This window comes from Nicotiana tabacum, chromosome 23, assembly GCF_000715075.1.
Source record: "Nicotiana tabacum cultivar K326 chromosome 23, ASM71507v2, whole genome shotgun sequence".
NCBI lineage: Eukaryota > Viridiplantae > Streptophyta > Magnoliopsida > Solanales > Solanaceae > Nicotiana > Nicotiana tabacum.
The window spans coordinates 139,477,145-139,488,897 of NC_134102.1; the positions used below are offsets into that span (position 1 = coordinate 139,477,145).

General features: G+C 40.0%; 1 pseudogene; it reads left to right on the top strand.

Moving 5' to 3' along the window:
- The first annotated feature begins 362 nt into the window (after positions 1-362).
- LOC142177406 (uncharacterized) lies at positions 363-5,741 on the top strand (annotated as a pseudogene).
- Positions 5,742-11,753: the final 6,012 nt, after the last annotated feature.

Genomic DNA, 11,753 nt, shown 5'->3' on the forward strand with positions numbered 1-11,753 from the left:
AACCATACCGAAACCCTACTGGTCCAAGCTTTCGATCGAGGCCGGATTATAGAAAAGAGAGGCAGTAGCGGAAAGAAACCTCCACCCCTCTTGGAGAGTCGTATACCAATTTGTTTCAAAGGTTGAGGCAGTTGGACGTTTTGAGGCCGATTGAGCCAAAGACACCAAATCCACCTCCAAGGAACCTTGATTATTCCCTCAGATGCGTATATTGTTCTGATGCCCCAGGGCACGACACAGAGAAGTGTTGGCATTTGAAGAGGGTGATCCAAGAGCTTATTGATACAAATCAAATTGTGGTCCAAAGCCCAGAGGCGCCAAACATCAACCAAAATCCTTTGCCGGCTCATGCAGAGACACATATGATTGAGATAGTTCATAAGGATGGGGAGCCCAAGAATTCTTCCAAGTCTGTCATGATGATCCGGGCTAGCGAAAGTAATCCATTTAAAGCTCCAGATTTTGCAAAAGCAATGCCCTTGATAGTTGAAGGGGTGTCGGAGAAGCTTAGCACGCTCGACGTGAAGCCATCTGTATTGGTTGTGAAAGGGCCTTCGATTGATGTTGAAGCAAACCAGGAAAAGCAAAAAGTGATTGTACCAGGGGTCCCGGGCAAGCCTGTCATAATTGTGGAAGGAGCTTGTATTACCCCCGTTATTATTAAGCCAGTGACCCAGTTACCAATGGTTGACACAAAGGTCGTCCCGTGGAATTACAAACAGGTGATAGTAACATATAAAGGGAAAGAAGTAGAGGAAGAAGTCAATGAAAGCGGAGAACTGACTCGTTCTGGGAGATGTTTTACCCCAGAAGAACTGAGGAAAGCCAAGCCATTCAAGGATGGCCACATCCCAGTAAAGAAGCCGGTCACCAAAGAAGAGGCTGAAGAGTTCCTGAAAAAGATGAAAATGCAAGACTATTCCATTGTAGAGCAGTTAAGGAAAACACCAGCTCAGATCTCTCTTTTGTCTTTGCTGATACATTCAGATGAACACCGCAAAGCCCTGATGAAGATTTTGAATGAGGCCCATGTTCCTGATAAGATCACAGTAAACGACTTGGAAAAGATTGCTAACAAGATTTTCGAAGCAAACAGGATCACTTTCTCAGATGATGAACTTCCTATGGAGGGTACAGAGCACAACCGAGCTATTTATCTCACAGTGAAATGCGAGGATTCTGTTGTCTTAAGGGTACTGGTCGATAACGATTCTAGTGCAAATATTTGCCCTCTGTCCACTTTGCAAAAGTTGAAGATCGGCACTGAAAGGATCCACATGAACAATGTATGTGTTTGAGGCTTTGATGGAGGAGGGAAAGATTCTGTTGGTGATATAATGCTCGAATTGTCAATAGGGCCAGTTGAGTTCACTATGGAGTTCCAAGTGCTAGATGTGGTTGTTTCCTATAACTTGTTGTTGGGCAGGCCCTGGATACATGCTGCCAAGGCAATCACGTCTTCTCTGCATCAAATGGTGAAGTTTGAATAGGACAGGCAGGAAATAGTTGTGCACGGTGATGAGAACTTATCTGCTTACAATGACACAATTGTTCCATTTATTGAAGTTGAAGATGATAAAGGGCCTTGGGTTTACCAAACATTCGAAACAGTGTCTGTCGAGAAGATTCCTGAAGGAGAATGCATTCCAGGTCCGAAGCTACCATCCGTGTCCTTCATGGTAGCAAATGAAATGTTGAAGAATGGTTTTGTGCTGGGTAAAGGCCTGGGTTCGTCTCTGCAGGGTATTGCACATCCGGTGTGTCCACGTGAAAGTTTTGGTACATTTAGTTTGGGATTCACACTCACAGGGAAGGACATGAAAAAGGCTAAAAATTTGAAAAGAAAGGCATGGTCACTTCCTAAGCCTGTTCCACATATCTCCAAGTCTTTTGTCAAGCCAGGGGTCGCAAAACGCCCAATATCAGCGGTCCCAAAACCCGTGGTCGACTTTGATGAAGAGCTGATCAAGAGGTTCCAGAGTTTGTTTGATGAGGTTAACATGGTGGAAATCGGGGAAGGTTCCAGTAATGCCGATGTGCAGCTCGTTGGGCCAAATGTGAAGCTTAGCAATTGGAAATCTACTCCTCTCCCCACCCCGAAGGAGTTTTGGTAGTTTGCTTTGTTTTCCTTTCTGTTATCTGGGTTATTCCACGGTTGTAATCCAGATTTTTTATTTTTTGCTTGTTTTGATGTACAAACCCTTCTATCCTTTTATTTTCAATGAAATACAATTTCCCGTTTTCCATTATTCCTGATAGCGTTTCATTTTTGTTTTGTTTCAATGACATGACATGCATGAGGAATTTTCAGTCAAATCTTAAAAGCCAATCTAATTCCAAAACAACAATCCAATAAATAGAGTGTGATGATGAAACAGAATATGATGAAGAAGCAGCATTTCAGGAAATCAGTAGAGAACTAAATCACTTTGAAGAAAAACCCAAGCCTAATTTGAATGAAAGTGAAGCAATCAATTTAGGAGATCAAGATAATATCAAGAAAACCAAGATAAGTGTGCATCTGGAACCACAAAGCAAGGAAGAAATAATCAAAGCACTGTTTGAATATAAAGATATTTTTGCATGGTCGTATGACGACATGCCGGGTTTGAGCACTGATTTGGTAGTTCATAAATTGCCAACTGATCCGGCATTCCCTCCAGTCAAGCAAAAGTTAAGGAAGTTTAAGACTGACATGAGTGTGAAGATCAAAGAAGAAATCACAAAGCATCTTGACGCAAAGGTCATTCGGGTCACTGATATCCCACTTGGTTAGCTAATGTCGTACCAGTACCAAAGAAGGATGGTAAGACCAGGGTTTGTGTTGATTATCGTGATCTCAATAAGGCAAGTCCAAAAGATAACTTTCCATTGCCGAACATCCATATTCTGATCGACAATTGTGCCAAGCATGAGATTGGGTCTTTTGTGGATTGCTACGCAGGATATCACCAGATCCTGATGGATGAGGAAGATGAAGAAAAGACAGCATTCATCACACCATGGGGGACATACTGCTACCGGGTAATGCCATTTGGTTTGAAGAATGCTGGGGCAACTTACATGAGGGCAATGACTACCATATTTCATGACATGATACACAAGGAAATTGAGGTTTATGTAGATGATGTGATCATAAAGTCAAAGAAGCAGTCCGACCATGTTGGAGACTTGAGAAAGTTTTTCCAAAGGCTCCGCAGGTACAACCTCAAGCTCAATCCGGCAAAATGTGCATTTGGTGTCCCGTCCGGGAAACTGTTGGGATTCATAGTCAGTCGACGCGGTATTAAGTTGGACCCATCAAAGATTAAAGACATCCAAGAATTACCACCGCCAAAGAACAAAACCGAGGTGATGAGCCTTCTCGGAAGGTTAAACTACATCAGCAGGTTTATTGCTCAACTCACGACAACTTGTGAGCCCATCTTTAAGTTTTGCTGAAGAAGAATGCTACGGTTAAGTGGACTGATGAGTGTCAGGAAGCATTTGGTAAGATCAAGAGTTACATGTCAAACCCACTTGTGCTGGTCCCGCCAGAACCTGGGAGACCTTTAATCCTCTATTTGACGGTCGTGGATAATTCTTTTGGTTGTGTGTTGGGTCAACACGACATCACGGGCAAGAAAGAGCAAGCCATTTATTATCTCAGCAAGAAGTTCACTCCTTATGAGGTTAAGTATACTCTTCTTGAAAGGACATGTTGCGCCCTGACTTGGGTGGCACAAAAGTTGAAGCATTATCTGTCATCCTACACTACTTACCTCATTTCTCGCATGGATCCTCTAAAGTATATCTTTCAGAAGCCTATGCCCAGAGGAAGATTGGCAAAGTGGCAGATTTTACTCACAGAGTTTGACATCATCTGTGTGACTCGGACCGCGATGAAAGCCCAAGCCCTCGCCGATCTCTTGGCCGAGAATCCGGTGGATGAAGAATATGAGCCACTGAAGACTTATTTTCCTGATGAAGAAGTGATGTATGTTGACGAGGCTGATCATGATGAAAAGCCAGGTTGGAAAATCTTCTTTGATGGAGCTGCTAACATGAAAGGTGTCGGAATAGGGGCTGTACTTATTTCTGAAACAAGGCATCACTACCCCGTAACAGCTCAACTTCGATTTTATTGCACTAACAACATGGCTGAATACGAGGCATGCATTCTGGGTTTGAGGCTAGCTATAGACATGGGAGTTCAAGAAATATTGGTTTTGGGAGATTCAGATTTGTTGGTTCACCAGATTCAGGGAGAATGGGAGACTCGTGATTTGAAGCTCATACCGTATCGACAATGTCTGCATGATCTTTGTCAACGATTCAGGTCGGTAGAATTCAGGCATATTCCTAGGATTCATAATGAGATTGCCGATGCCTTGGCTACTCTGGCATCAATGTTACACCATTCGGATAAGACTTATGTCGACCCTCTGCATATCCAAATCCGTGATCAGCATGCCTATTGCAATGTGGTTGAGGAGGAACTTGATGGTGAGCCTTGGTTCCATGATGTCAAGGAATACATCAAATCGGGGGTATATCCGGTACATGCCACAGGCGATCAAAAGAGAACCATTCGACGTCTGGCTAGTGGATTTTTCTTAAGTGGGGGAATATTGTACAAGAGAACTCCAGATCTAGGATTACTAAGGTGTATAGATGCTAAACAAGCCTCGACTATCATGGCCGAAGTGCATTCTGGGGTTTGCGGGCCACATATGAGTGGGTATGTCTTGGCGAAGAAGATTCTTCGAGCAGGTTATTATTGGCTCACCATGGAACGAGATTGCATTACCTTCGTTCGCAAATGTCATCAATGCCAGGTGCACGGTGATTTGATTCATTCCCCGCCATCTGAGTTGCACACAATGTCTGCACCTTGACCCTTCATTGTTTGGGGCATGGATGTCATTGGACCAATTGAGCCGGCAGCTTCAAACGGGCATAGGTTTATTCTGGTAGCCATTGATTACTTTACCAAGTGGGTCGAAGCTGTAACTTTCAAGTCCGTGACCAAGAAGGCGGTGGTAGATTTTGTTCATTCAAACATCATTTGCCTGTTCGGAATTCCCAAGGTAATCATCACAGATAATGCTGCTAACCTCAACAGTCATTTGATGAAAGAGGTATGCCAACAGTTCAAGATTATGCATCGAAACTCCACTCCGTATCGTCCTAAGGCAAACTGAGCTGTTGAGGCTGCTAACAAGAACATAAAGAAGATACTTCGTAAGATGGTGCAAGGTTCCAGGCAATGGCATGAAAAGTTACCTTTTGCTTTACTGGGTTATCGCACTACTGGTCGCACTTCAATAGGTGCAACTCCCTATTTGCTGGTATATGGAACCGAGGCAGTTATACCTGCGGAAGTTGAGATTCCATCCCTGCGGATTGTTGTTGAAGCTGAAATTGATGATGATGAGTGGGTCAAAACCCGGCTAGAGCAATTGAGTTTGATTGATGAAAAAAGATTGGCAGCAATATGTCATGGTCAATTGTATCAGAAAAGAATGGCAAGAGCATACAACAAGAAGGAACGTCCCCGAAAATTTGAAGTGGGTCAGCTGGTATTGAAACGCATCCTTCCACATCAGGCTGAAGCTAAAGGCAAGTTCGCCCCAAACTGGAAGGGGTCGTTCATTGTGACAAAGGTGTTGCCCAATGGTGCTTTGTATTTAACAGACATAGAAGGTAAATGTGTGGATATGGCTATCAATTCTGATGCAGTCAAGAGATATTATGTATGATTTCTTTGCTTATCTTCAATCGCATTTTGTACTAGGTATGTTCAAAGTTGGAATGACGAATGCATTTTATTCTGCTATCCCAAACACTTTTATCATTTGTTACCCCTTTTTTAGCCTTATTTATTTTCTTTCATACCCCTCTTTTGGAATCAGAAGCAGAGTTAGAAATATAAAAGAAAAGAAAAAACAAAGAGAAGGAAAAGAGAAAACCAAAGAAAGAAAAGAGAAAAGAAAGGAGAAAAAGAAAAGCAAAGTAACAAAAACAAAACTCTTATGTTTGAACTACGTTCGACCTGATTCCTTTTAATGATACGTAGGCAGCCTTACACGGTTCGGTCCCATCAAAATAAAAATTTAAAATTCCCCAGATTCGAAGAAACTGGGGCAGAAGTTTTAGTTAAAAAAGAAGAAGATTTGATTCCAAAAGTTGTAATTTCGAACCCCTTCACCTTAAATTATTTTGAGCCTTCATGCCACCCTTTCTTTCTAACCCTATCCAAAACCTACACTACAGTCCAAAGAAAGACCTTCTGATCAACTTTGAGGATGCCAAGTCAAGTGAGATGGAGGTACGATTTACATCATGGGTAGCACCTTTGTTCATGGGCACAAGGAAAAGTGAATAAATGAGAGAGTCTTATTGGTGAAAACCCTCACGGGCACTATAGGACGATGATGAGTCGAGAGAAAATTCAAATGAGAGAGTCTTATTGGTGAAAACCCTTATGGACACTGTAAGGCGACAGTGAGTTGAGAGAGGAGCAAATGAGAGAGACTTACTGGTGAAAACCCCTCGGGACATTACAAGCCGAATGGGGTTCATGACTATACAGAGAAATTAAATTATGGAAACCCCGGTTTTGAAGTATGAAGACATGGCATGAACTGAAATGTGATTAGTTGGATGGATTAGGCTGATCAATCCGAAATGCATGTCATGATCATTGGAGCCAGTTGTTTCATTCAGATAAGTCTCTTTTCCATTTTTCTTCAAATAGTCATCTCTGTTTTTTCTTTTTTATTCCTAATTCTCGAAGTCACTTCGCTTCGTTTCTTTTGGGTCTATTTTTCTAAGTCTCTGTCAAATTAGTCTTCTGTTAAGCAAGCAAGAAAGGATTTCAAAGCTCATTACCAGCTTTTTATTTGCACCAAGTGAAATTCGGCCAGGCACATCACAAGGGGCATGATTTAGAATGAGAAATGCGGTGATAATTGAAATTCATGTGGCCAAGTGATTCGTGAATTTGTAGGAAATGCAAAGGTTCAATAGTTGTTAGAATGAAAGTGCCATACGACGAGTTGAGTATAAGGGATGCAAGTCATTCAGAGGTTTTGTGGTCGAGGTCCGATTGAAAGGTCAAACAATTCTTTGTAGCCCGAAGCATCTAATCAAAATGAAGCGGGATAGTGGCAGAAGCAGACACTTTCAGCAAGGATGCCACAAACTAACCGCCACATTTTCAAACTGACAAAATTCTCTTTATTTTAAGCAGGGGCAAGAAATCTTTTTCGCTTTGCCAGGAAATCCCCATGAGGAAAGCATGTTCCAGATAAGTTCAGTCTTAAGTTTTCAGGACCCTCCTGGATAATGGGATCTAGTTTTAAGTTTTCAGGACCCTCCTGGATAATGGGATGCAACTAACAATCAATGAATGTTCCTGGTACAAACTGGGGCAGAAAATTTTCTCTGTTTTGTCTGTGTTGTTGTGATAGCAGGCGCCCACCTGGAGAACGAGGGAATTTATTTCAAGTCTTAAGTCATCAGACGCCCACCTAGAGAACGAAGGAATTCATTTTAGCTTTAAGTCAAAATTGGGCGCCCACCTGGAGAACGAGAAAATTTATTTCAAGTTTTAAGTCAACATCAGGCGCCCACCGAGAGAACGAGGGAATTCATTTCAAGTGTTAAGTCAACATCAGGCGCCCACCTGAAAAATGAGGGAATTCATTTCAAGTTTTTAAAGTCAGCAGGTGCCCACCTGGAGAATGAGGGAATTTATTTCAAGTTTTAAGTCATTAGGCGCCCACCTGGAGAACGAGGGAATTTATTTCAAGTGTTAAGTCAACATCAGGCACACACCTGAAAAACGAGGGAATTCATTTCAAGTTTTTAAGTTAGCAGGCGCCCACCTGGAGAACGAGGGAATTTATTTCAAGTTTTAAGTCATCAGGTGCCCACCTGGAGAATGAGGGAATTTATTTCAAGTTTAAGTCATCAGGCGCCCACCTGGAGAACAAGAGAATTTATTTCAAGTTTTAAGTCAGCAGGCGCCCACCTGGAGAATGAGGGAATCCATTTCAAGTTTTAAGTTATCAGGCGCCCACCTAGAGAACGAGGGAATTTATTTCAAGTTTTAAGTCATCAGGCACCCACCTGAAGAACGAGGGAATTTATTTCAAGTTTTAAGGTATCAGGCGCCCACCTGGAGAACGAGGGAATTTATTTCAAGTTTTAAGTCAGCATCAGGCGCCTACCTGGAGAATGAGGGAATTTGTTTCAATTTTCAAGTCATTAGCAGGCGCCCACCTGGAGAACGAGGGAATTTATTTTAAATTTCAAGTCAGTTGCAGGCGCCCACCTGAAGAACGAGGGAAGTTATCTTAAATTTCAATTCAAGTTAGAAGTACAGAAGATCGCCTCAAGAATGCAAGTCGACAGTCCGAGATGATCTAAAGAAGAAGTCTCAATCCAGAATAAAAGAAAAAAAAGAAGTGAATCCAAAACGCAGAAGCAGTTGAAAGATGTGAACTGCTCAAGACATGACTGAAGTCAAAAGCTTTGCATGTCGCGGCTTGATCCGAAGAAACCATAGAAGAATGAACTAGCACCTGCAGCTAGGAAGCATCAAGGTTCAAATCAAAAGTCTGTATGAAGAACCATTCAAGACTCAAGATCAAGCTTCAGAAGACTTATAGATAGGAATCTTGTAACTCATAGCTGATAGGGTTGTTTAGTTCCTTTAGATTTTGATTTTTATGTAATAACAGGACAACGAACTGGAGCCTCGACGAAACCTCACTCGACTTTTCAACCCATCATTCCATCACTCCCCTTGAACTACACGCAATCTGATTTCCATATGACCCGGGATATGTAGGCTGTCCAGAATCAGGACTCGGTTGCACCCTTTCCTTTGTTTATTTTCCCTTTTGAATAAAGATTTGGTAAAAAATTAGTCACACGGCTCACTTTTGTCTTTGCCTGAAAACTCTTCATGTTCCCAAGCAAAGAGGGGCAGCTGTGAGCACCTAATTTTTTACCATACTTGTGATTTTTCAACACTTTTTAGTATGTAAATAATTTTAAGTTTAATCTACATATTTTAACCTTAACTTCATTTTTAGTAGGTTTTATTTAAGAAAATTAAAAATCACAAAAATTATATGTTCTTGATTTTAAAATATTTAGCTAGTATTTTTATTTTACACTCGTAAAAAATATATATTAATTAAAGCAAGAGTCAATGAGTCATTTCCATATGGCAAGATTCTTCCTTATCTTTTGTAACAAACTCACATGCTCTCTCAAAAAAATGCACATGCCCATACACACTCTTTTTCTTGGCCACCAATTAATCCCTATACCTAGACCTATATATTTTTCACTCACCCAACACACAAAAGATAGATCTGAAAATAGAGAGAAGGGGGAGGGGCGAAACAGAGACGGAAAAATACAGAGAGGGGATGAATAGGCAGTGAGAAACAACACTTTAGAACAGAGGATTCCACTGATTTTCTTACTATTAACACCATAGAACAAAGGGCCTCCAAGGTCGTTCTTAAAGGTTGAAATAAATTCGAGGCTGAGCAATAAAAATGCGATTTGGTTGAGAGATCCGAGTTTTTTTTTGAATTCTCTGGTAGTCGAGTTCCTATATGAGGTCGCAGGTTCGTTGGTTCCGTCGGATGTTCGCGGTTTCTGTCGCTGATTTGGAGTATTCTAAGTCGAGTTAGCGGCATCAGATTCATTTGTAACTGTTGGATTATTTCTCTTATTTAATAAAGAAGACTCGCACCAGAGGTTCCTACTCTTATCCCTCTATTATTTCAAGTTTAACTCCATGTGTTGTTATGTGATATTAAGCATGATATTGGCCCATTGTCTTCTAATTCTTCTGGGTTAAAGTTCTTGATGAAGTCATTAGAAATTTGGAGTATTATACAAAGTTATAAAATCTGTTTTCCATATGAGTTTTAATTTATAAGAAATTTCAAGATTTGCTTTAGGTGAAACTTTGGTCAAGGATATCTTGATTCATCTAGTTCTGACCATTTTCCTTCATAGTTTTTTTTTATCTCTATTGAAATTTAATTTGGTTCCTAATATTGCCAAAATTATTTTCTCACTGCCAAAGGGAATGATAAGTAGTATATTGAATTTTTTTTCATAAATTGGATATGAGAATTCACATGGTTTAGAGCGTGGGTATTTGTGCGTTTTCTTTCAATCTTTTCCCTTTTTCTTAAAAGATTAGTGAATAGACAAATTGGGCCAATAAGCTGAAATCTTGTCAAGTCCCGCGCAACTTTTAAAAGTAGTATTACAAAAATATTTGTTTATTTTTATTTTTAATAGGATTTTAGTAAACTTTTAGTTTTAATTTTAAAACATAAGTTTGAAAACATAAAAAATAATTTTATAACGTTTTTTTTAGCTTATTAGTATTTTATAATATTTATAACATTAAAAAAAAAACACCAAAAATATTTTTATTTTAATATATAATTCACTTTAATAATGTATTCTTATTAACTAAGATTAATGGACTGATATGATTTGTTGCATATGATTTGGGCCCTACTTTGTCAATAACGGTAAATGGGTTGTATGTGTTTGAGAAAAATTTAGGTGATATCTTTAAGTTGTCATTTTCTTGCCGGCTTCACATAGTATTAAAATGTAATTATAATTTTTCAAGGCCATCCTCTTTGTTTATAATTGTAGATTGCTTTAGGCGCGTAAATAAATCATTGTGACTATGGGTACGGTTAACGTGGCATAGTTATGATACGCAAATCCCAATTCGAGTGTGCGTTTCACGTGACTCGACTATAACTTCAAATATTAATAAAAATAAATATGTCGTAAATCGTGGGTGCATTTCATGTGGCGCGGTTTGCAATGTGTACCAAAACGACAAGTGTACGACATCGTGACTTGTTCCATAAATAATTCCATAAATACTAAAAACGGTTTTAAAAGTTAAAAATGCACAATAGGTTTTCAAACATGTAATAAATCAGATAATTAGGCCAAGTATTAATTATTAAGCGACCGTGCTAAAACCACGGAACTCGGGAGTGCCTCACACCTTCTCCCGGGTTAACAGAATTCCTTACCCGGTCTTCTGTATTCGCGGACCATAAATAGAGTTAAATTTCTTCGATTTGGGATTTTAAAATAAACCGATGACTTGGGACACCATAAATTATTCCAAGTGGCGACTCTGAAATAAATAAATAATCTCATTTCGATTAATGTAACTTAATTTGGAAAAACTCCCTTATCCCATATCCTCTTCGGGAAAAAGGAGGTGTGACAGCAATCGCGCAATATTTGATTAAATGGAAGGGTTTGGATGCTGCTTATGCCACTTGGGAGTTCGCTTCACTCGTGAGGACCAGATTTCCTTCATTCACCCTTGAGGACAAGGGTGCTTTTCATCAGGGGAGTATTGATACACATATTTTAGAGATGCCAGACGTGGATGCCACTTCAGCTGCTGAGTAGGATAATTTGAATAGCTGTTACTTTTTGAATTTTACTGCTTTGGCGCGAATTTTAGTTAGAATGTAATTTCAGCATATTTTGCATTTCAGTAAATTATTTAGGAGTATAAGTAGCAAGTGGTAAACTCTTATTACACACTTTTGATATGCTAAAGAGTTTCTGATCTTCTCTCTAATTCCTTCTAGTCTCTCTTCTTCCTACTCCTTCTCATTTTTCTCCTTATCTGCTGCTTCATTGCTGAATCGATACCAATTTGGTATCATGGGCTTAGCCCATTC